Below are 23,029 nucleotides of genomic sequence, written 5' to 3'. Positions count from 1 at the left end.
AGGTTCTTGTATATAGTTTTCCCAGCTTTCACTTCAGCGTTAGAGGTGTGAAGGTTCTTGTATATAGTTTTCCCAGGTTTCACTTCAGCGTTAGAGGTGTGAAGGTTTTTGTATTCAGTTTTCCCAGCTTTCACTTCAGCGTTAGAGGTGTGAAGGTTCTTGTATATAGTTTTCCCAGCTTTCACTTCAGCATTAGCGGTCTGAAGGTTCTTGTATATAGTTTTCCCAGCTTTCACTTCAGCGTTAGAGGTGTGAAGGTTCTTGTATATAGTTTTCCCAGGTTTCACTTCAGCGTTAGAGGTGTGAAGGTTCTTGTATTTAGTTTTCCCAGCTTTCACTTCAGCGTTAGAGGTGTGAAGGTTCCCAGCTTTCACTTCAGTGTTAGAGGTGTGAACGTTCTTGTATATAGTTTTCCCAGCTTTCACTTCAGTGTTAGAGGTGTGAAGGTTTTTGTATATAGTTTTCCCAGGTTTCACTTCAGCTTTAGAGGTGTGAAGGTTTTTGTATTTAGTTTTCCCAGCTTTCACTTCAGCGTTAGAGGTGTGAAGGTTCTTGTATATAGTTTTCCCAGCTTTCACTTCAGCGTTAGAGGTGTGAAGGTTATTATATATAGCTTTCACTGTCTTTGAAGGGTGGATTTTGAAAATGTGTAATGTGTTACAATACTGTTTGGATTCTGACAACCCACCCTCAATTGTAGGTGTGAATTATTGCATGAGACGGCTATTCAATTTGTGTAGCGATGGTGCAGACCTTTGCAAGCGATTGTGGGCATTGTTTAGTTTGAGAGTACCTTTTTGTTGGATTGGTGCTGCGGTAGCTTGAACGGCAAGATGAGGCCACATCAGAACTAACATCTCATGGTTACTGTAACTCTGGCTAATTCCTTCCATACTAGTGGCTTGAGCAAATAGATTGATATCAACGTAGGTGTGATCTATTGTGTTATTTTGAGATGCTCTTTTCTAAGTGCTCTTGGGTGGAATGTCACCCAGCATCGACCCATTTGTCAGTACCATGTTTCTGTCCTCCATGAAGATCCATCTTTGATTTATTGTGCTTTGTGGATTTTGTTTTGTAGAAAAACAGTGTATGTTTGAATCGCCTGTGAGCATAATGTTAGTGATAGTGAAGGTCTGATTTATTAGATCATAAAGATTCTCTAGATCCCGGAAAAAAGTATCTGCCGATATGCCCACAGGATTCCAGTACATGTTAATCACAGTGGCTGTGAAAGAATGAGCTTGAATTTTAACAAGTTGCATAAAGTTATTGGGAGATGCCCAAGATGAGAGCCTTAGGCCAGAACTCAATTTTGAGCCACCAAAAGTCCCAACATAGGCCTGCCCATGTTGGCTCATTTGGCTGGAATTAGGGTGACATGGTTGTCCTAGGATGGAGTGTCTGTTAACCACGTCTCTTATAGTACAACTATATCATTGTGGTTTAAAGGGTTTAAATGGTTGTCAGAGTCAATCGAGAGATGAGTACAGCCTCTTGTATTACAGCTCGCTAATGTTAAATTTGTCGCAATGGGCTTAACGGGTTGTTATGTGGCACGGTTGTTAAAATGACATGTCAGATGTGCATTTCTAGCCTTGTCATTCACCCTGGGACTTATGAATCTGGAGCTATATTCATTTGGCAAGGTGGACTTGCGTAGGGTATAATTTGCAGCCCTTGGAAAGTTTTCTTTCAGGTTTGTGGAAATAAGGAATTCTGAGTCTTGAGTTATTGTAAAGCCTAGGCTATAAAGTTATAATTTGGCTTTCTAAATGGTATTAAGCACCACTCCTGATCTAATCCATAGTCTCCACATGGTAAGATCCATGCCTTCAAGGAACTCAATTTTCTCTAAATCGGAAGAGCTAATATCTTCCAAATATTGCCAAAATGGAGGTTCTGTTAAGATCGTAGTTAGGACGTGGGGCTGACCGACACCTTAGAATGAGGTGATGGAACTGGCTGTATGGTGGATTAAGTCACCTATTCTGCTGTTGGTTATTGATGTTATGGTGTTGGTGGACAGCTCTTTGGTGGACTTCACACTTATGGGTTTTCACTGCAGAGTTAATAGAGGGACTGGAAAGCTTGGATTGCTATTGGGTAGACATGTGATGTATCTTATCACCTTGAGATGCCACTTGGCTGGGAATTTCTGTCACTGAACTTACAGCTAGTTAGTATAATTTAGTTTGATGCTGTTCTGACATGTAGCGGTCCACCTCTGCATATTTCTAATCTAATAAAAAGCTGTTCAGAATTTGCAGCATCAGGTTGAAGTGCTGCCTGTGTTAAAGGTTTAGCCTTGATGGTAAATGTATTTTGTTGTTGTTCAGCTATACTGATTAGGTCATCAAGCGGCTCGTAGGATTCCGGTTGATGGCTAGCCAGATCTATAACCTTGTTTTTTATTTCCTTTATTTTTAGGTATTTCTTGATAATCGCTGATGACGCCTTGGCAGTTTGTTTTTCTGGAAGGAAGATATTTTTAATGAATGGTTTCGTGGGTGAATCAGGAAGTTCAGAAGAGCTGCTCATATTTTTTGTTTTTTTTTCCTTGTGGTTGTAGCGTAGCAGTTTTTTTAGCACTTTTATTTTCCTTTGCTGCATCGAAAATTGTGTAAGAGGTTTTGCTAGATGTATTCAGAGCTTATGATTGCTTCACAATTGGAATAATGATATCTTGATTTAGAATGCTGTCATATTCGACAGCATCCTTAGGGTGAATAATTTGGTCAAAAATAGGTACAGCTGTACTCGTGATATCGGAAGGTTTGGAAATTGCAGAAGTCTGAACATTAGTTTGACATTGGCAAGCTAAAGAACAGGCAAATCACACTTCATGTAGATGAAGTTGTATGACCCGTGGCACAACACTACAGGGGAATCCCTATTAACATACAAAAAAAAGTAGAAGATGAGCTACACAAGCTGCTCGTGCAAGATATCATCGAGCCCGCCATGGGCCCTACCACCTGGGTGTCACCCATAGTGCCAGTCCCCAAGAAAGGGTCGGAAGCTATATGGCTCTGCGTGGACATGAGATGCCCGAATCAAGCGATAAGGAGAGAAAGAAACCCCACACCTCGCATGACCGATATGATCCATCTACTGAACCGGGCCAAGGTATTCTCCAAGCTTGATCTACAAAAGGGGTACCACCAACTAGTGCTGAGCCCCGAAAGCAAGAACATTACCACATTCGTCACACACTTAGGCTTATTTCGCTACAAAAGCCTGAGCTTCAGGGTATCCTCGGCCGCCGAAATCTTTCAGGCGGAGATGCACAATATCATCAAGCACATACTGAACTGTCTCAACTATAGTGACGACATACTAATATTCGGCACAGACGTCAACAAGAACGATGAAGCACTCATGAAGGTGTGCAAAGCCCTGGACGACGCAAACCTGACACTGAACCGTAACAAATGTGAGTTTCAGAAGAGCACACTAAAGTTCTTCGGGCATATTTTCTCTGAGACAGGCATGACGCCAGACCCGGAAAAGGTTGCTGTGCTAAACAAAACCACACCACCGACAAATGTGTCAGAACTGTGCTCTTTTCTGGGATTGGCCAGTTACTGCACCCGCTGCATCAAAGATTTTGCCTCTGTAAGCGAGCCACTGAGACTATTGACCCGACTGGACAGTATGTTTCACTGGATGGATGAATGTCAAAGGGCCTTCAAGACAATCAGAGAAAGAGTTGCCAAGGCTGAAAACATTGCTTACTACGACCCGAGTCAACAGACAGAGCTGACTGTGGATACAAGTCCCGTGGGACTGGGAGCCATTTTGGCTCTCCCACAAGGCCCATCAGCAGACCAGCTAAGAGCAAACACCTTATTTTGGATTGGTTATATGCTGGCACCTTTAATTACAATGGACATTTAACTCTTTTTCGAAGCAGTTCATCCTAGTTGTGATGCTGCATAGGGCTCAATGGGAATAGGGAGTTTGGATGCACCGGCACCAGTCAGAATGGTGCCAGTGCATCCAGCATGCTCTGCTCACGGGTGCCGTTACGGCTGCCAGGTCAGACCTGGCAGCCATAATGGCACCCGCGGGCAGAACACGTAGTTTGCCCGTCCGGGAACTACGGTACCGGCAAGCTTGCCAGTAGCGTAGTTCCTGGAAAGGCAAACTTGTAATGAGGCCCAATGTCTTTATGGAAACAAGTCAGATGGTTCCTTGCTAAAGTAGTCCTAAACTCAGAGAGACCTGTCTCTATAATGCCAGCCTTAAAATGTGGTGTTGTATAGTACAGGACAACATGTTATAATCACTTTTGGTGACACCCATTACCTTAAAGTGCATAGTGTTTGGAAAAATTGATTAAAGGCCCAAATGTAGTCTATATTAGTACCCCACGAGGGTCAACCAGAATGTAACAACCATTCTGAGTGACCCTCGCTGGGGCTTTACATGGCTGGGAATCCCTCCGCCGGGATTCACTCATTTGTTCCCGGCGGGGGGTGTGGCAACACCTCAGCCAATGAGCCCTATGAGACCACGGAGCGACCACATGTTGAATAAACTTTGCTCCATGAAAGTCTATCTACTGTTGCTGCTGCTGTGGGGGCTGGACTACTGCTCAAAACCTCTTTCAGACCACAGAGCGGCCACAGATTAGCTGCAGAGTAGCAGTCTCTGCAGTCTATGGCAGCGCCGGCTGCCCGTGCGGCCATGGATCCAGTTTCTTCAGCATTCTCCTGTCCCGGATCAGAGGATGAAGGTTGCTGTCGGAGGAGTGCACGCAGTCGGCGCGAGGAGAAAGCAGACCCAGGTCCTGCCGGAAGGCTTTTGCACCCTTCCTGCAAGGGGGCGGTGTGTGTGCCTCATTTGCCGCCCCTGCCGCGTGCTCTGTGTCTTCTGTTTCAGAGAGGATGGACGAAACGGAGGCTCCAGCACCGCTTAGAAAAGGGACGCTGATTCAGTCTGTGTTACAATACCCTGGGGACTTCAACGACCTTCTGACTGGGCGGCCTGTACCCTCCCCCAGCCCAAAATGCACTGGCTTGCCTGGTTCTCCTCTCGATCCTCCTGGCGGACCCACTTCTGCTTCTGCAGCTGTCTTCCAGTCTGTACCCATCTCTCTTCCTGTCCCCCTGCCGAGGAGTGGAGAGCCTGCCCACCCATCGGAGGAGAGGCACTGTCGGCCCCAACAGGTAAGGGAGGGTGAGGGGGTGACGGTCTTGAGGGCCCAAAGGAAGGTCTGGTGCCCATAGACATTAAAACGGGTCCCTCTGTTGGACTCATGGACGACGAGACGCTTGATTCACCTGAAGGGATTGTAAGAACTGACCTCCAGGTGCCATCATCATGGGGAAATGATCTTCGGAAGGACGAGAGGTCTGCTGAGTATCCTCAGTCCCTGGATGCCCTCTCACTGGGAAAAAACCAGTTTGTGGTGCTGATCCAAATACACACAAGCCAGCATGAAAGCTCCTTGCATAGCCCGTGAAACACAAGGCTGAGATTTCCCCTGAACTAGGGGTCTTCCAGAGCGACGTTACTACAAGCCCAAATTCAAGTTTGGTAGGATCCCCCCAGGAAGATCTTAAGGAGGAAAGCACTTTGATGTCGATACAGCAACCATCTGCAAAGCAGCATCTGTATAAACAAATAGAAACATCTCCCTGGCATAAAAGAAACACCCACTCAAGGAAGAAGTCAGGAACAAATTCCCTGCTATGTATAATCGCGAGCAAACCCAGCTTCCCTGCCAAATGGAAAAAGGAAAAAAGGGAAGACTCCAAGAAAGGGGAAGCAGTTAGCTCTCTGCTGGCACCAACTCTGGTGGATTTCTTCAGTAAACAGGCAAAAAAAAAAGTTCGATAAGACAGTAGAGCTTTCAGATGCCAAAATCCTGGATGCCGTGCAGGAACACCAGACTTCTCTTAAGCAACGGAAAACTGATGAAGTTCTAAGGCCTGAAAAGGAAACATCTTGTATATCTCAAAAGAGGTTGGTTCCTGAAGCTCAGTCTCCTTCGATAAGATGGCACTTTGGGTCACCCAAAGTGACTTCAAAGGCTCATCAACAGACCTATAAAGTTTCTGTCAGCTCATGGCAAAACTGAGTGTCCAACTAAGCCACTGGTTATGATGAACAGCCAAACTCTGGTCAGGGTACCAAGGCAACTTACCCTTTGAAGCAAACGCCAATTCTGGCTGCTCCTCAGAATGTCCCTTTGTTGGCTCCATCTAGCCACTTGCAAAATCTGGAGGTACAACTTCCCGAGAGAGAGCAGGAGCACAGCGAACCCAGACCCCTGGAAAATGGAAAACCAGGGTCCTTCTTCTACTGGTGATTCAAATTAAAATATGGAGTTCCATGCTCAAACGCCTATGTAAATCTCCAATGAAAGTAGTGGTTGCTCGACGCCTGACCTCATAGGCCGCAAACATTCTTTGGGGTCGCGCACTGCGCCTACGCGGAGAGACTCAATACCATCTATGCTCTCCTCTCCCACTAGAAATAGAAGATTGAGCAAATTGCCATTTAACACAGCTAAAGATTCTCCATCAAAGAAATCTGACCTACTCTCAGTGATGCCAGCGGTAACAATTGCACTGGCTCCTTTCAGTAAGCTATATGAGTCACTCAATGATGCTCTAAAGGACCATACGACCGTCTCAGCCATGATGCATAGTGAACTCATTTACTTGGAAGGATACATAACTGCTATGGAACAAGGCTTAGAAGATCAACGGCGTGATAATCAAGGAAATGATGAAGATAAAGTCCATGGAGTTGCCTCGACATGTCGCAGCTTAGCCCCTTCAACTAAAACTACAACAGACCATTTTCAAACAAGGGGAGCTCCCAAGAGAAACAATACAAAGAAAGGAGAAGAGCATGCAAATCCAACTGAATAATTGTTAAGAAAACAAATTGGGAGGATCCAGTAACTGTGTTAAAGAAGAAGATATTATCCTCATTTTGACGAAAAATATATTTCACATCACTGCTGTTACCTCTCCGAAAGAAAACATCCACAGAGAGTTTGCAATCTTTGACCAGTTAAAAGCCAAGGAAACTACTGTAACGATGGGGATCCAAATGTCAGTGGTGGAATTAAAATTTGGATGCTGACACCCACTCCGAGATTAAAAGCACAAAGCCTAGGATATTTAACAAATAAGGTGGGATGCCAAAATTCATCTAAACGTCTAGACACAGGGAACCCCCCTGCACAATCTCCAAGAACAGTTGAGGAGTTTATGGAGGCAGACGACTTGATAAACCTAATTGAGCATTTAGACACAGATCAGGAAGCTCAATTTACCCAAAAGGAGGTTGAACATTTTGGGGCAAGTGCTTTTGTTCCGGTGCTGTCAGAGCCCCCCATAGCAAGAACAATCCATGCACAGTCACAGGAAAGTGAGGCCTCACCTAAATTCCAGACCCTTGAGGATCATTGCAAAAAACTAATTTCCAGACCAACCTGGGGTCCGGACACTGAATGTCGGAAATCCCGGGGAGATACAACATTGTCAAAGCCAAAAGATTCACCCAACGTCAAACCTTGACCGAGCACGCAACAAAAGGTGCGAAATATTCACAAAGACCTATGTCAGGCACTCGGCGGCAACGGTGAAATTAGAACCCATCGCACTGAAACAAGAATCCATCATCCAAGGGAGATGGCGAATAGTGTGAAAACCAGCAGGGACATTCGGGTGAAAACAAAACGTACCTTTAAGTTGGAGCAAGTGCTTGATAATACCTTGTCTTGAATAGGAGAACAGTATTAAATCTACTTTAATGCATCCTGAATGTGTGCCTCTTAAGAACTGAGGATCTTAAACTCATGGAACCGTGGCACAAGGGGGACAAAGACATTGCATACTTGCATATAAACTCCCCGGTCTTGAAAGCCATGATAGGTGATGCAGTTGAAAACTTCCTGAGATTATGGTTCGCTTTGTTAGAAGTGACAGACAGATCATCTCCACCTGATACAGTAAATATGCTTCAAACCAATTCAGTGATAGTCAAACAAATTTCACCAGTGTGAATGTCAACTGAAAGGCTAAACTACAAAGAGCCCCTTTGGGATTGAAAGATTTCCATCAGGAACCCTGGAGAAAATACAAAGGACAGTAGTTCAAGACCTTCCTCGAGATACTTCTTTGACTCAGTTAAAGGCGTGACCTGCACCGCTCCAAAATCTATGGTCTTGGATCCCGAAAGCTTTAACTTCCAACCTTAGAAAGTAGCAATGTGAACCTCCTCTCCACCCGGGTCAAAAGGTCGATCATACTGATTTCCGTAAACCATCAGAACGGATGCTCAGGTTAGGATCATGGAACACACAGGGCTTCTGTCACCTGACGGTGGAAGGAGGAATCGATTTGGGCACTTAAGATATATTGCGCCTTTGGGAATCTTGGATAACTGAAAAACCTTCTCTTGATGGCTACAATCTAGCCTTTGCTCCTGCCCAAAGAGGATCCCAGGGCCGCCCTTTCTCAAGGATTAATATCAGCGATACCCTCGGGCAGTGGTCTGCATCTATAAGCAACGATTGCAGCTAATCTCTTTTTATTGGTCATCCTAGTAAGTAGGGAACAACAAATGGCCCAGACAGGCAAGTTATTCTCTACCCTAATGATTATTATGAATACTTATTGGAATCCTCAAGTCATGGACGATAAGAGCTTCCTGTCAATGATGGAAAAAGCAATCAATGAGGTGTATTTAGAACATCAAGTCTCTCACATAATCATTTGTGGGGATTTAAACGCAATCTGTAGGAGTCAGGAGGGAAGAGGAACGTTGAAGGAGCCAAAAACTTAAGGTGAAGAGCGGGGTGCCCTGTGGGACAACCTCATGCCCTCGAGAGATTTCTTCGACGTGGGCACTCTTTCCACACAAGCGGAATGTATACCAACATGGGAAAACGACCAATCATATGCAACAATTGATTACATTTTCACAACAAGGGCCTTACTGCCCAAAATAGATTAATTTGAAGTCAGCAAAATTATTGTAGAAAAAAGACGAGAACTTCGAAAAATCAAACACCTGGTTCAGAGGCAAAACTTTAAAACAAATAGAGATTGGCTGCTTGCAGCTACAAAGCCTTACAAGTCATGGGTTAAAAACCACTGCCCATCACTTTACCAATCGGACTCAGAGGAGATGTTGAGGGAGGTGAGCAGCCATAACCTGCGAGAATTGTGGTCGCTGATTAGATCTGTGGACTCCTCAATGGAAGAGGGCCTCTTGAACAGCATCGATGAAGCAACATGGGTCAAGTTCTTCAAAACTTTGTCAGCTTGCACCGTCTGGCAGCACGTTAGAGCAACCCGATATAAACGAACCATGGGTTGATCTTGGAAACAGCAACAAAATCGAAGAGGTCACCCGGAAACTGAAACCATCGAGAATTCCCGGTCCCGATGGTATTACAAACATTGATCTCAAAAAGCACCCAGGGGAATGGGTTCCCTTTACTAACGCTGTGTTCAAGAGATGTACTGAGTCCAAATCTATAACAACATCCTGGACCTCATCCATTGTGGTCCCCATCTATAAAAAAGGGAGTAAAGATGACCCGAGAAATTACTGTCCCATCACGTTACTGGATGTGATTGGTAACGTTTTTGGTTCCATGTTGCTTAAGCTCTTTCAACTTTGGGCCAGTTCTGCACCTTGTGCTGACCCCTTTCAAACGGGATTTATGAAAAACATTGGTACCAGCCCGAACATCATATTCATGAGTATCCTTAAGAGTAAGATCCAGGAGGGGGGGGGCCCTAGGTTTTTGTCGTGTTTATTGACTTGGCTCAAGCTTTTGACCAGGTCAATCGAGAAAAGCTCTGGGCCAAACTAACTCATTAGCAACGTCCGCCCGAAATATTCCTTCCAATTTGTGTGTTGCACACTGACACTAAAATGAGGGTGCTTCTGAATCAACAGGGTTTGTTACCTGATGGAATTCCATCGGCAAGAGGCATTAAACAAGGTTGCCCCTTGGCCCCCCGCGCTCTGATATTAATACACCATAGTCCATTCGGTCTCCAGCACCAGCTTGACAACTTGGCTCATTACATCCGCTCTAACAACCTAGAGATTAACATAGGGAAGACAAAAATTGTAATTGGAAAAGTCTCAAAAAGAAAAAGGAAAAATTCAAATGGTTTCTGGAAGGCGCTCAAATAGAAAAGGTCAATAAATTCAATAAATAAGTATCTAAGAGTTACCTTGGACAGCTCCAGATCGGAAACCGCTATGCAACAAGTTCTCCATGATAAAACAAGGACGCTCACTTCCCAAGCTAGAGCTATGGACAAAAAATGTGGCCGCTTTTCATGAATCCCAGCTATCAGCTTCTATAGAGCGAATGTGGTCCTGTCTCTCACATACGGCGCGGAAGCAATGCCACAGATACCCAAAAAGATATGGCTTCAACTTGAAGGGTTCTTTTGGCGATCTATTCTTAATTTGCCGAAATCATCTTCTATTTTTCTAATTAGATGATAACTAAGTCTCCTTTCACTACAAGCAACAATCGAGCGCAACAGCATTATGCTGTATAGGAAAACCTTGCTGGAAAACCGCCCTTGTCTCTTCAATGTAATACAACAATAAACGACAGAAGAGCGGTATAAAATGCTCAAGGTGTGGGAGAAAGACTGTAAAAAGAAGCTGAATGAAATCCAAAGCTGTGAAGAAGAGCTGATCTAAAACCTGACAAAGGTGAAAACAGAAATTGATGAATTAGATTGGATCAGAACTCTAGAAACGGCAGAAAAATTTAAATTGACATCACATTTACCGGCTCAAGTAAGGAAACAAAACTGCATAAAGAACTTCTTAAAAAAGTTTCCTAATAAATCATTAAGAAATTCTAGTGGTTAGAGAACTCGACCAAGGGCCTTGTCTGTGGGGGCAAGAACAGATTGAAACGATAAGACACCTGATTCTGGCTTGTCCCGGAACTTAAACCATAAGCGCATTGTTAGGCAGAATCATGTGCAGTGCCCTTAGGGACCACTGCACACAATTAAGACTACAAGTGGTAGTACAATTTCACCTTTGGTACAAGACTGTACTACACAGTAAAAGTAATAGCAATGGCTGAGCAGCCAGACGTATCCCAAGAGCAAATGAGCAGTAGTAGAGATTACACAAAGGACTACAATTACTGTGACTCAAACAAACACTGACTCTAGGTTTCTGATTAAAAAATGTAAGTACATTCATTTTTAAACCATCTGTTCACGAAACACTTCACGTCTATTAAAATAAAACCACACTCTAAATATACTACACACAACCAATTCCCCTTGTGCAGATCAATTCAAGGTAAGTACATTTGGATTTGACAGACTGGTGTTGTGAAACAAAGACGTTACCGTGGGTTAATATGCAATCACTTTTTGACAGTAATGACAGTTTGGTCTTACTAAAGATAAACGTTCCTGCGGGAAGAAATGTAACCGTAGTCAAACACACTTAGCACATAGAATTAACACAAGAGATTAGGTGATACAAATCATAGGCAATACTTTTGTCAAGGCAAATAGAAACAGAGGACACTTTCTAAAAAGTAGATGAAAGCCAATAGGCCTGCACCAGTGTCAAAATGGGACATGAATCCTGTTGTCGAGGATCACAATGTTAGAACAGTTCACGATTCGAGATTGCCAGGTGTACTTGGATATTGTCAAAGGGAAGCAAAAGTTATAAGAGGGAAAGAAGAAAAGGATAAGCTTTTGGCGAGGAAAAAGGGTTCAACCCAATTCCTCAAGGTCGGACACAGTACCTTATTCGTTTGAAGAAAGCTGGTGCTATGGCAGTTGTTCCTGGAAGTTTCTGCAGACTCACGGTTCCTGGAGCTTCAGTCCTGGGGACAAGAAGGAGAACATCTGGAGCGATCTGCACTACTAAGGGATGAAGCCAGCAGCAGCAAAGCAACAGTGAATAAAAGGTGTGCTCCTTTAAAACAGGTGAGGGCTCTTCAGATGGCTATATGGACCACTACAGCTGTTTGCAGTGATTTCGACCAAGAAGAGGATTCTCTGGCTGTTGAAGGTGAGCTGGTTGATCCCACCAGGCTCAAGGGAAGAAGACTCCGGACCGGATCTTCTCTGTCGTTGAAGTGTAGATAGCTCAGGACTGCATCAGGTCTTCACCAGGACTTGGGAGTTGCAGCAGCCGCCTTCTTCTCTGCTTCTCTTCAGTTCTTGCAGTTCCAGTGGCGACTCTGACTTCCAGCCCAATATTCCTGCCTTTTATGCCAAAATCCCCCATTCACACAGCCTGGCTGTCAGACACCCAGCAGGGGGGTTGTCCAGCCCAGATAACCACCTTAGCCAATCAACACAAAGTGCGACTTGGGTCTCCAAGGAGACCCTGTACAGGGGGTGACTAAACCCCTCCCTCACATTCAGCCCACCTAGACACCCAGAGGCCAAAGGAGGGCTTCTTCACAGAGGCCCGCCAAAGGACAATGAACAAAGAGCAAACCTGGTTTGGCGCAAAAAGTAAAACACAAGAAGGACTTTAACAAAAAGAAATGGCGACTAAACCCGACCAGAGCCAAAATAAAATGTATTTGGTCAAGCGGGCTTATGTTCGAGGCTTATACAATAGCCTAAAACAGTACCACGTTTACATACTATAACCGCAGTAGAAAAGTTAGGGTAGATACCACTGCCACCAGCCGAGTCTCAATGTTAAGGGAGTGAAACAAGGCTCCAGGAGGCATAGGCAAAAAGGGGTAGGAATTAACCCTTTCCAATACTCCATGTATTTGGGGTGTATTGGGTCTGCAGTTTAAAGAGACTACTTAAAGTTAATGGCAACTTTACATGTTTCTGGGGGACAGTAGTCAGCCCCAGAAAAATGGAGTCAGTGGGAAGTCTCAAAGACAGCCCTGTGTCACTGCACTGAAGGTGCTGTGTAACACACACAAAAAGTGGGGCTCATGGAGTGGTGTGGCTCCAGAACCCAATGTCACAGAAAAAGTAGAGATACACATGGCAACAGACATGTAAGAGTGTGAAAAAAGGCCCACACTCTTACCAGGTGGAAAAAATAAACCCCAGAAATCCAGCCAAGCTGCTGAGGGACTCACTAGGTGAGGGAAATTAGCCATAAATGAGAATTCTCCCCAACAGCAATATAAAAAAAAAATTGAAAATTTGCCATCTTGTCAGTGTTCTATGGCAGCGCCTGGGTGTCCTGAAATGGAGGACACTCAGAGCCACTGCCAAGTCAGCATGTAGCTGCCATCAGCACTTACCCTTCTCTATGGGCAACACACAGGTGCCCACAACAACACACTAGGGGTACAAGGCTGTGCCCCCACCAAAGTGTGCCATAAGGGTATCCCAAGGGTGTAGATCAAAAAAACCAAAAAAAAATGAAGCGCTGCCCTACGAGACTGGACCTCAGAGGCAGAAACAAACAGAAAATAAACAGAGAAAAGTGGTAGGACAAGGACTGGGAGGCCCTGTCCCTCTAAAAGGCGTTTCCAGCATAAAAGCTAGACATATCATGGGTAAGGCCATGGGTGAAGAGGTAGAGAATGAACACAAGTATGATGACGAGCCTGCAGGACAAACAGGCACTGCAGAGTTTAGTACAAGAGTATTTCTCACTAAATGAAGACTCCTTTAGTAAAACAAGCAGCCTGTGGGTGGCAGAAAAGGCATATATTAGAGGTATTATAAAGCAAAGGAGCACAAGGAATAAAAGGACTATGGACACAAAGAGAAGGCCCGTGAGGAAGACATAGTCCAGTTAAAGTGCCAGTTTGATTCTGAACCCTCACAGAAGAACTTAATGGAGCTCGGAAAGGTGAAATATTAGTTGAACATGATTTTCATGCAGAAAGCAGAGTATGCACTGTTTTAGAAAAAAAGGCACTGCTTATGAACAGGAAGAGAATGGACGTCAATTGCTAGCGGCTCAGCTAAGGCACAGAGAGGAGCACATGGCTATAGCAATGATGGAAACTGACAGAACGGATCATGGACCCCAGAGGGATCGGCGCAGCCTTTCGTCAGTTCTATAGTGCCTATATAGGTTAGGAGCGGCAGAGGCTCAGGGAAGTGAAGATGATCTTACCCAACCTGAGAGGCGAGGATATGCTCATGTTAGGTAGACCATTCAGAGTGGAGGAGGTCAGGGAAGTGAAGATGATCTTACCCACCCTGGGAGGCGAGAATATGCTCATGTTAGGTAGACCATTCAGAGTGGAGGAGGTCAGGGAAGTGAAGATGATCTTACCCACCCTGGGAGGCGAGAATATGCTCATGTTAGCTAGACCATTCAGACTGCAGGAGGTCAGGGAAGTGAAGATGATCTTACCCACCCTGGGAGGCGAGAATATGCTCATGTTAGGTAGACCATTCAGAGTGCAGGAGGTCAGGGAAGTGAAGATGATCTTACCCACCCTGGGAGGCGAGAATATGCTCATGTTAGGTAGACCATTCAGAGTGCAGGAGGTCAGGGAAGTGAAGATGATCTTACCCACCCTGGGAGGCGAGGATATGCTCATGTTAGGTAGACCATTCAGAGTGGTGGAGGTCAGGGAAGTGAAGATGTTCTTACAGACCCTGGGAGGCGAGGATATGCTCATGTTAGGTAGACCATTCAGAGTGGAGGAGGTCAGGGAAGTGAAGATGTTCTTACCCACCCTGGGAGGCGAGAATATGCTCATGTTAGCTATTCCATTCAGAGTGGTGGAGGTCAGGGAAGTGAAGATGTTCTTACCCACCCTGGGAGTCGAGGATATGCTCATGTTAGGTATACCATTCAGAGTGGAGGAGGTCAGGGAAGTGAAGATGATCTTACCCACCCTGGGAGGCGAGGATATGCTCATGTTAGGTAGACCATTCAGAGTGGAGGAGGTCAGGGAAGTGAAGATGATCTAACCCACCCTGGGAGGCGAGGATATGCTCATGTTAGGTAGACCATTCAGAGTGGAGTAGGGCAGGGAAGTAAAGATGATCTTACCCACCCCCTTGGAGGCGAGCATATGCTCATGTTAGGTAGACCCTTCAGAGTGGAGGTCAGGGAAGTGAAGATGATCTTACCCACCCTGGGAGGCGAGGATATGCTCATGTTAGGTAGACCATTCAGAGTGGAGGAGGTCAGGGAAGTGAAGATGATCTTACCCACCTTGGGAGGCGAGGTTATGCTCATGTTAGGTATACCAGTCAGAGTAGAGGTTGATCAGGGAAGTGAAGATGATCTTACCCACCCTGGGAGGCGAGGATATGCTCATGTTAGGTAGACTATTCAGAGTGGAGGAGGTTGGGGAAGTGACGATGATCTTACCCACCCTGGGATGCGCGGATATTCTCTTGTTTGGTAGACCATTCAGAGTGGAAGAGGTCAGGGAAGTGAAGATGATCTTACCCACCCTAGGAGGCAGGATATGCTCATGTTAGTTAGACCCTTCAGAGTGTAGGAGGTCAGGGAATGGAAGATGATCTTACCCACCCTTATGGCGATGTTATGCTCAAGTTAGGAAGACCCTTCAGAGTGTAGGAGGTCAGGGAAGTGAAGATAATCTACCCACCCTGGGAGGCGAGGATATGTTCATGCTAGGTAGACCATTCAGAGTGGAAGAGGTCAGGGAAGTGAAGATGATCTTACCCACCCTGGGAGGCGAGGATATGCTCATGTTAGGTAGACCATTCAGAGTGGAAGAGGTCAGGGAAGTGAAGATGATCTTACCCACCCTAGGAGGCAGGATATGCTCATGTTAGTTAGACCCTTCAGAGTGTAGGAGGTCAGGGAATGGAAGATGATCTTACCCACCCTTTTAGGCGATGTTATGCTCAAGTTAGGAAGACCCTTCAGAGTGTAGGAGGTCAGGGAAGTGAAGATAATCTACCCACCCTGGGAGGCGAGGATATGTTCATGCTAGGTAGACCATTCAGAGTGGAAGAGGTCAGGGAAGTGAAGATGATCTTACCCACCCTGGGAGGCTAGGATATGCTCATGTTAGTTAGACCCTTCAGAGTGTAGGAGGTCAGGGAAGGGAAGATGATCATACCCATCCTGGGAGGCTAGGATATGCTCATGTTAGGTAGACCATTCTGAGTGGAGGAGGCCAGGGAAGTGAAGATGATCTTACCCACCCTGGGAGGCGAGGATATGCTCTTGTTAGGTAGACCATTCAGAGTGGAGGAGGTCAGGGAAGTGAAGATGATTTTACCCACCCTGGGAGGCTAGGATATGCTCATGTTAGGTAGACCATTCTGAGTGGAGGAGGCCAGGGAAGTGAAGATGATCTTACCCACCCTGGGAGGTGAGGATATGCTCATGTTAGGTAGACCATTCAGAGTGGAGGAGGTCAGGGAAGTGAAGATGATCTTACCCACCCTGGGAGGCTAGGATATGCTCATGTTAGGTAGACCATTCTGAGTGGAGGAGGCCAGGGAAGTGAAGATGATCTTACCCACCCTGGGAGGCGAGGATATGCTCATGTTAGGTAGACCATTCTGAGTGGAGGAGGTCAGGGAAGTGAAGATGATCTTACCCACCCTGGGAGGCGAGGATATGCTCATGTTAGTTAGACCCTTCAGAGTGTAGGAGGTCAGGGAAGGGAAGATGACCTTACCCATCCTGGGAGGTGAGGATATGCTCATGTTAGGTAGACCATTCTGAGTGGAGGAGGCCAGGGAAGTGAAGATGACCTTACCCATCCTGGGAGGTGAGGATATGCTCATGTTAGGTAGACCATTCTGAGTGGAGGAGGCCAGGGAAGTGAAGATGATCTTACCCACTCTGGGAGGCGAGGATATGCACATGTTAGGTAGACCATTCAGAGTGGAGGGGGTCACGGAAGCTATTCAGGACTTCAATGCGAACAAGTCACCAGGAGAAGATGAGCTGCCCATTGAATTATATAAGGCAAAGGGGACGTGATTGTGGAAACACTAGCCAAGTTTTGTAATGAGGCAACAAGAGAAGGGGATTTGGCATCAGAATTTAACAGGGCGTTAATCACAGTCTTACCAAAACCAGCGAGGGACTTAACCAATAGTGGCAGTTACCGACCCAACTCTCTGATAAACATCAATATTAAAATCCTCACCCAGACACTAGCATTGAGGCTGATGGCAGTGATGACAAATCTAGTGTATGACACTCAAGTGGGGTATATGTCGGGGCACACTGCACGGGATAATATGAATATGCTATTGCATGTACTGGGAGGAGGAAGATGGCAAGCCAGGAGTGCCGCTTTCACTGGATGCAAAGAAAGCATTCAAAAGGGTGGAGAGGGGGTACCTGTTCCGAACACTGTGTCAATTTTGTCTAGGAGAGGACTTTATACAGAAAGTCAAGTTACTGTATTCCTCCCCAGGCGCTAGGGTGAGCACAGCGGGGCCCATCTGGAACCATTCCAAATCACAAGAGGCACTAGGCAAGACTCCCCATTGTCACCACTCTTGTTTGTTCTGGTGCTTGAACCCCTTTCGGTTAAAAGTAGGGCACATAAGGGCATCAAAGGAATAAGACACCAACAGGCGAAGAAAAGCCTTATTATATACCAATGGCCTCATGCTAACCCGGGCTAATCCTGGTTCCTCTAGGGCAGCGCTAGCAAAAGTGGTGAAAGGCTCTGCCTCCTTTGCAGGATGCAAGATCAACTGGGATATGTGCGAGGTGTTGCCACTGAGCAGGAGTACTACTACAGCTAGTATTCAAGCCATGGTTTCAGATGGGTGGAAAAGGGAATGAAAAACCTAGGGATGCCGCTGAACAGGAGAACTACTAGAGCTAGTGCTTCAAGGTATGGTTTCAGACAGGAGGACAAGGGAGTGAAATACCTAGAGATGCCGCTGAACAGGAGTACTACTAGAGCTAGTGCTTCAAGCCATGGTTTCAGATGGGTGGACAAGGGAGTGAGATACCTAGGGTTGCCGCTGAACAGGAGTACTACTAGAGCTAGTGTTTCAAGCCATGGTTTCAGATGGGTGGACAAGGGAGTGAGATACCTAGGGATGCCACTGAACAGGAGTACTACTAGAGCTACTGCTTCAAGCCATGGTTTCAGACGGTTGGACAAGGGAGTGAAATGCCTAGGGATGCGGCTGAACAGGAGTACTACTAGAGCTAGTGCTTCAAGCCATGGTTTCAGATGGGTGTACAAGGGAGTGAAATACCTAGGGATGCCGCTGAACAGGAGTACTACTAGGGCTAGTGCTTCAAGCCATGGTTTCAGACGGGTGGACAAGGGAGTGAAATTCCTAGGGATAAACCTCAACCAAGGTTTAATAAGTGTGGTGAGGGGCAAATCCTATATCTGTGTGTGGAGATGGCCCGCTGGAAAGCACTTAACATATATCTGTGGGTTGGAACACAAATTGTGAAAATGACAATAATAGCAAAGCTGATCTATGCTTTAAACATGTTGCCCTAGAAGTACCATCTCTGCTCATGCAAAGATAATGAGGGGAATCCAGGACTTTGTGGTGGGGGGGCTTGAGGCCACCTCTTGAACTTGTGAAGTTATATGCTCCCGTAACTGTAGGAGGCCTTAACTTGCCCAATGTAGAGCTGTATTATCTGGCCCAGCAGCTGTCGCAGATAGGAGACTTGTATAGGGAGTCAGACATGAGATTGGTTCGGGTGCAGCTAGAGCAACGTACAGGGCATGCAAGAGGGAGGGTGATAGCACATGAAACATCCAATCCTCAGGGCTATGGCCAAGGCATGGGACGGGTACACAGATTGCTCAAAGTGGATGCTTATTGGCAGGAGGAAGCCCCTCTCTGGCATAATAAGACCATCACAATAGTGGGGAAGACTGTAATGTGGGCTGAATGGGAAGCTAGAGGAATAAGATGGGTTATAGATTTATGGGAATGGGGTAGCCTGCTCAGCCTTGAAACCTTATGTGCCAAATTCTATCTGAGCTCCACCAAGAGGTAGAGACACATCCAACTGGCACACTGTATTGCAAACATACTGAGAAAACAGGGGAAGGGGCCAAAGAGTTCACCAGTGGCAAAAATGATGATAAGCAGAACAGTGGAGATGGCCCGTAGAGGGAAAATATACACTGCTCTTAGGGACTTGTTGCATGCTGAAGACACGTGGAAAGGTATTGATAACCGTATCATACTATGGGGCCCAAAGAAGTATGGCTCAAGTTACTAAAATGTAAAAATATACAGGGATGGTATTGGACTCCAAATAGGCTCTAGCTAGTGGGTCTCAAACAGCAGGATGTGTGCTGGAGGTGAGATGCACCGGAGGCCAACATTCTGCAAACTGTTTGGTCCTGTGCACAGCTTCAAGGGTATTGAGAGAGTATGTGTAGCTCAGTTCAAATAGCCCTGGGCTTCGGGGTCTCCTGGACTCCAGCACTGGGTATACTAGGTGATCTGTTACGAGAATGCCACCTCAGAGTCCAGGAGGTGAAATGGCTCAGCACGGCTTTGCTGGGCATAGTGAGGGTGTGGGGCACGTAAATAAAGCCGACAGCAGAGACCTGGGAGGTAGAGATGTTAAAGACAGCAGAGTTTGAAAGGGTAATATATAGGATTCAGGACAGAGAAGCAAAGTTTATGCGCATTTGGGAGAATTATTTGAGGTTGGCAGCAGAGACCAGGACACTTGATAGGCAACCTCAGGGTGCCAAAGGATCTCCCCCTTCTAAAGGGGGCATGGGTGTGGTGGGAACAACCCTCTGGACCCTAGTTAGTAGCAACTTTAGCGGGAAGAGTATAGCTCGGATGTGATCAAGGATAACTGCTCCCGGGCATAGGTGATTATTTGAGTTGAGGCTAGCTCTGTGTTCATTAGTTAGTTAGTTTGTCTCAGTTCTTTCATGATCGGGTTTGTTTACTTCTATCTGGGTCACGGATTGGACTAGTATTTGTGGGCTTGAATTTCATGTTTTCAGATTGTATAATTAATTTCCTGACACTTTCTTCACTGGTAAAATGGCTTTTAAAGAGTGTGAAATAAAAATAAATTATACTTTGTTTATATCACGCTCGTACACAAGTGTTTCAGAGCACAACCAGGCAAAGGGAGGGGACCAAGGGAGAACAAACACAACGATCTTACTAGGCACAGTGACATTGAGAATGCGCAAGTGCATGGGAAAGGGAAAAGAGGAAAGTACATGATATGATATGATATGATAAGGCGTTTGTAACGCGCCTATACACAAGTGTTTCAAGTGTTTCAAGGCGCGACGAGGCAGGGAGGGGGGAACAAGGGGAAGACAGACAAAGATCCTACTAGGCCAGGTGACATTCAGATCGCGCAAGTGCAGGGGTAGGGGGAAGGGAGAAAGTGCAAGGGGAAGGGGAGGGGGGAGTGCAGTACAAGGTAAGTAGAATAAAATAAATAAAGGGCCAGCTGGTGGCAAATGCAAGGTAAGTGCAGACAAGTGCTGGGAACGGGGGCTGTAGGGATACAGAGACAGTCCCGCAGTGCAGGGGTTGCCAGGGAGGCAGTGCAAGTGGAGAGTGGCTGGACCCAGGACCGACGTCGGCGAGAGTGGCTCAGTTGCAGATTCGGTGCAGATTCAGCGAAGAATTAGCAGGGGAGAGGGAAAGAGAAAGCACAAGCAAAGAGGAAGGTTTTGAGGTGCTTCCGGAACTGGAGATGGTTCTCCTCAAGTTTCAGGGAGGCAGGGAGGCTGTTCCAGAGGGAGGCCCCTGCCGTGGAGAGAGATCTACCCCCAGCACGTCACGTTGCTTCGAGAAGCGGCTGACCCTGAGGGAGTTGGAGACGGATGAGCGAAGGGCTCGGGAAGGAAGATATTTAGGAAGGGAGAGTTGAAGGTATTTAGGCCCCAGGCCCCAGAAGGCCTTGTGGACAATGCACAGGGTTTTGAATTTTGGCATGGAAGGTGGAGAGGTGGAAAGTGCGGAAAAGAGGAGAGCACAGAATAATAAATAAGTACAAGATGTTACACAAAGGACTTACAATCACAGTGGTTCAAGTAGACACTTATACTCAAGGTTTCTTGGTAAAGCACTTATTAATTTATTTACACAATCATTTATAAAACATTCACTAGAGTTAGGCAACTTAATAATATACACAGATATACTTCAGTACTAAACCAATAAGTTTCTGAACAAGTAGGCTCCTCTGAAGTGGGAGAAAATTGGAACTTCAGTAACTTTCAAAGGAAGTAAAAAGGCATAAAGTAGCAGAATAGATCACATATACTTGGCAGACAGTGCAAATACTTTCAGTTCACCAAATGTTCAATACAAGTCAATAGGCCAGGCCAAAGTCAATGGGCTAGTGTTCTGGATAGGAGAAAGCAGTTCTGGTATTAAAACGGTAAAGTCTTTGCAAAAGTTCTTAGAAGTAGTTTTGGCAAAAAAGAATCATATCTCGGGTCACAAGCTGATTAGGTATGCAAGTTGGGAAAGTTTCACAAACTTTCACCAGGATAGAGAGGTTTTCTCAATCGGAAGGGCACAGTACCTTATTATGAAGAAACAAATGCTGCAGATCTCACTGTTCCTGAGCCTCAGTCATGGGGACAAGAAGGAGGATGTCAGGGGACTCCTGCACTGCACGGGATTGTCGAAGAAAGCAAACAAGATGGAGTCACTTCAGTTTCCAGCAGCTATAGATTCAAGAACACAAACTGGTGTCCCTCTTCCTGGTTAATCCTAACCAGCCTTGAGAATGGTACACAGGTGTCTTACAAGTTGATTGGTTCCACCAACTCAAAGGAAGAAGCCGTCCTTGAAGGAGCTTCTCTGTCAAATGGAGCTTTGGCAATTCGGACCTGCAGCAGGGCTTCACCAGGCAAACCAACGTCCAGGAGTTGCAGCAGCTGTCCTCTTCCAGCTCATCTTCGGGTTTTACTTTCATTCCAGACTCTGCCTTCCAGTCCCAGATACTCACCTTTTAAACAGTTCTCTCCCTTTCATTCCAGCCTAGCTGTCACTCACACAGCAAGGTGGCTGTCCTTGCCAGACAGTCAGCTAGCCAATCAAGCCAGATAATGCCTATGGAGTTATCTAAAACCTCATATTAAAAGAACAGTGTAAAACACTCATATCAAGTAAAAAGAAATCAAGTCCTCAAAATCCAGCAAAGTTGCTGGGGGTCTCTAAGGTGAAGGGAATTAGCACATTTATGAGAATTCTCCCTAACACTAGGTTAAGCAGATAGGGTATATCTGGTAAGTGCAGAAGAAAAGTGGGTGTGGGCCTGTATGGGTACAGATATAGACCCCAGTTGAAAGGGGTGGCCCAGAGGCAGTGCAGAAGGGTGGCAGGGTGAGCAGGTACCTGGGCCCGAAGGACAGAGTCTGGCCAGGTGCACGGTGCAGAGAGAGAAAACAGATCAGCAGGGGAGAAGAGGGTCATAGGCAGAAGCGAAGAGGAAGGTCTTGAGGTGCTTCCGGAACCAGAAATGTTTCTCCTCAAGTTTCAGGGTGACTGTTCCAAAAGGAGACCCCAGCCGAAGACAGAGATCTACCCCCAACACGTTTCTTTGAAAACGACTGACCCTGAGAGGGTTAGAAGTAGAGTAGTGAACAGATGGACATTTCTCTTAGTGGTTCTTGGTTGCCAGGAACCGAATCTATTATTGAAGATGTGAGCGAAATGTGATCTGGAGCTTGTGAAGACACCATGCATTTGACTTTCATGTTAGACCCACTTTTCACAGTTCCCCTAAAATGGGAACAAGTTTCAAATTAATTTCTTTCAAGGTAGCTTTTTGCAACTTCATTTCATCCTTGATGTTGTCACAAAAGCCTTACAAGAGAAGTTTGAATGTATTTTAGTGCCATTACAGATAGAGGCAGGTAAGGAGGAATGTCGCAGAGGAGGCGGCTATGAAATATGGTCCTGGGCTCCAGAATCGAAATGGAAATCATTAGTGGTGTTTAGAAAAGACATAGACGCCAGAACCTGGTTTTGGTCATCCCTCTAAGACACAGGACTGGCAAAGTTGATCAAAGGTAGCATGTCACCACAAAAAGGGGAAACTCCTTCATAGATGCTTAGAGCATCTTAGCTAAAAACATTTCCAACACTTGTCATTTGCA

The 23,029-nt window shown here is 45.8% G+C and overlaps 1 protein-coding gene across 1 annotated transcript in view; it reads left to right on the top strand.

Moving 5' to 3' along the window:
* Window positions 1-23,029, top strand: part of LOC138498429 (scavenger receptor cysteine-rich type 1 protein M130-like) — a 950,335-nt gene that overhangs the window by 286,252 nt on the left and 641,054 nt on the right. The window lies entirely within an intron of this gene.

Source organism: Ambystoma mexicanum, chromosome 5q (assembly GCF_040938575.1).
Source record: "Ambystoma mexicanum isolate Mex_15411 chromosome 5q, UKY_AmexF1_1, whole genome shotgun sequence".
In the NCBI taxonomy this organism is placed as follows: Eukaryota; Metazoa; Chordata; class Amphibia; order Caudata; family Ambystomatidae; genus Ambystoma; species Ambystoma mexicanum.
Note: the sequence above shows the minus strand (reverse complement) of the source record. Positions and strands in the feature narration are given on the sequence as shown.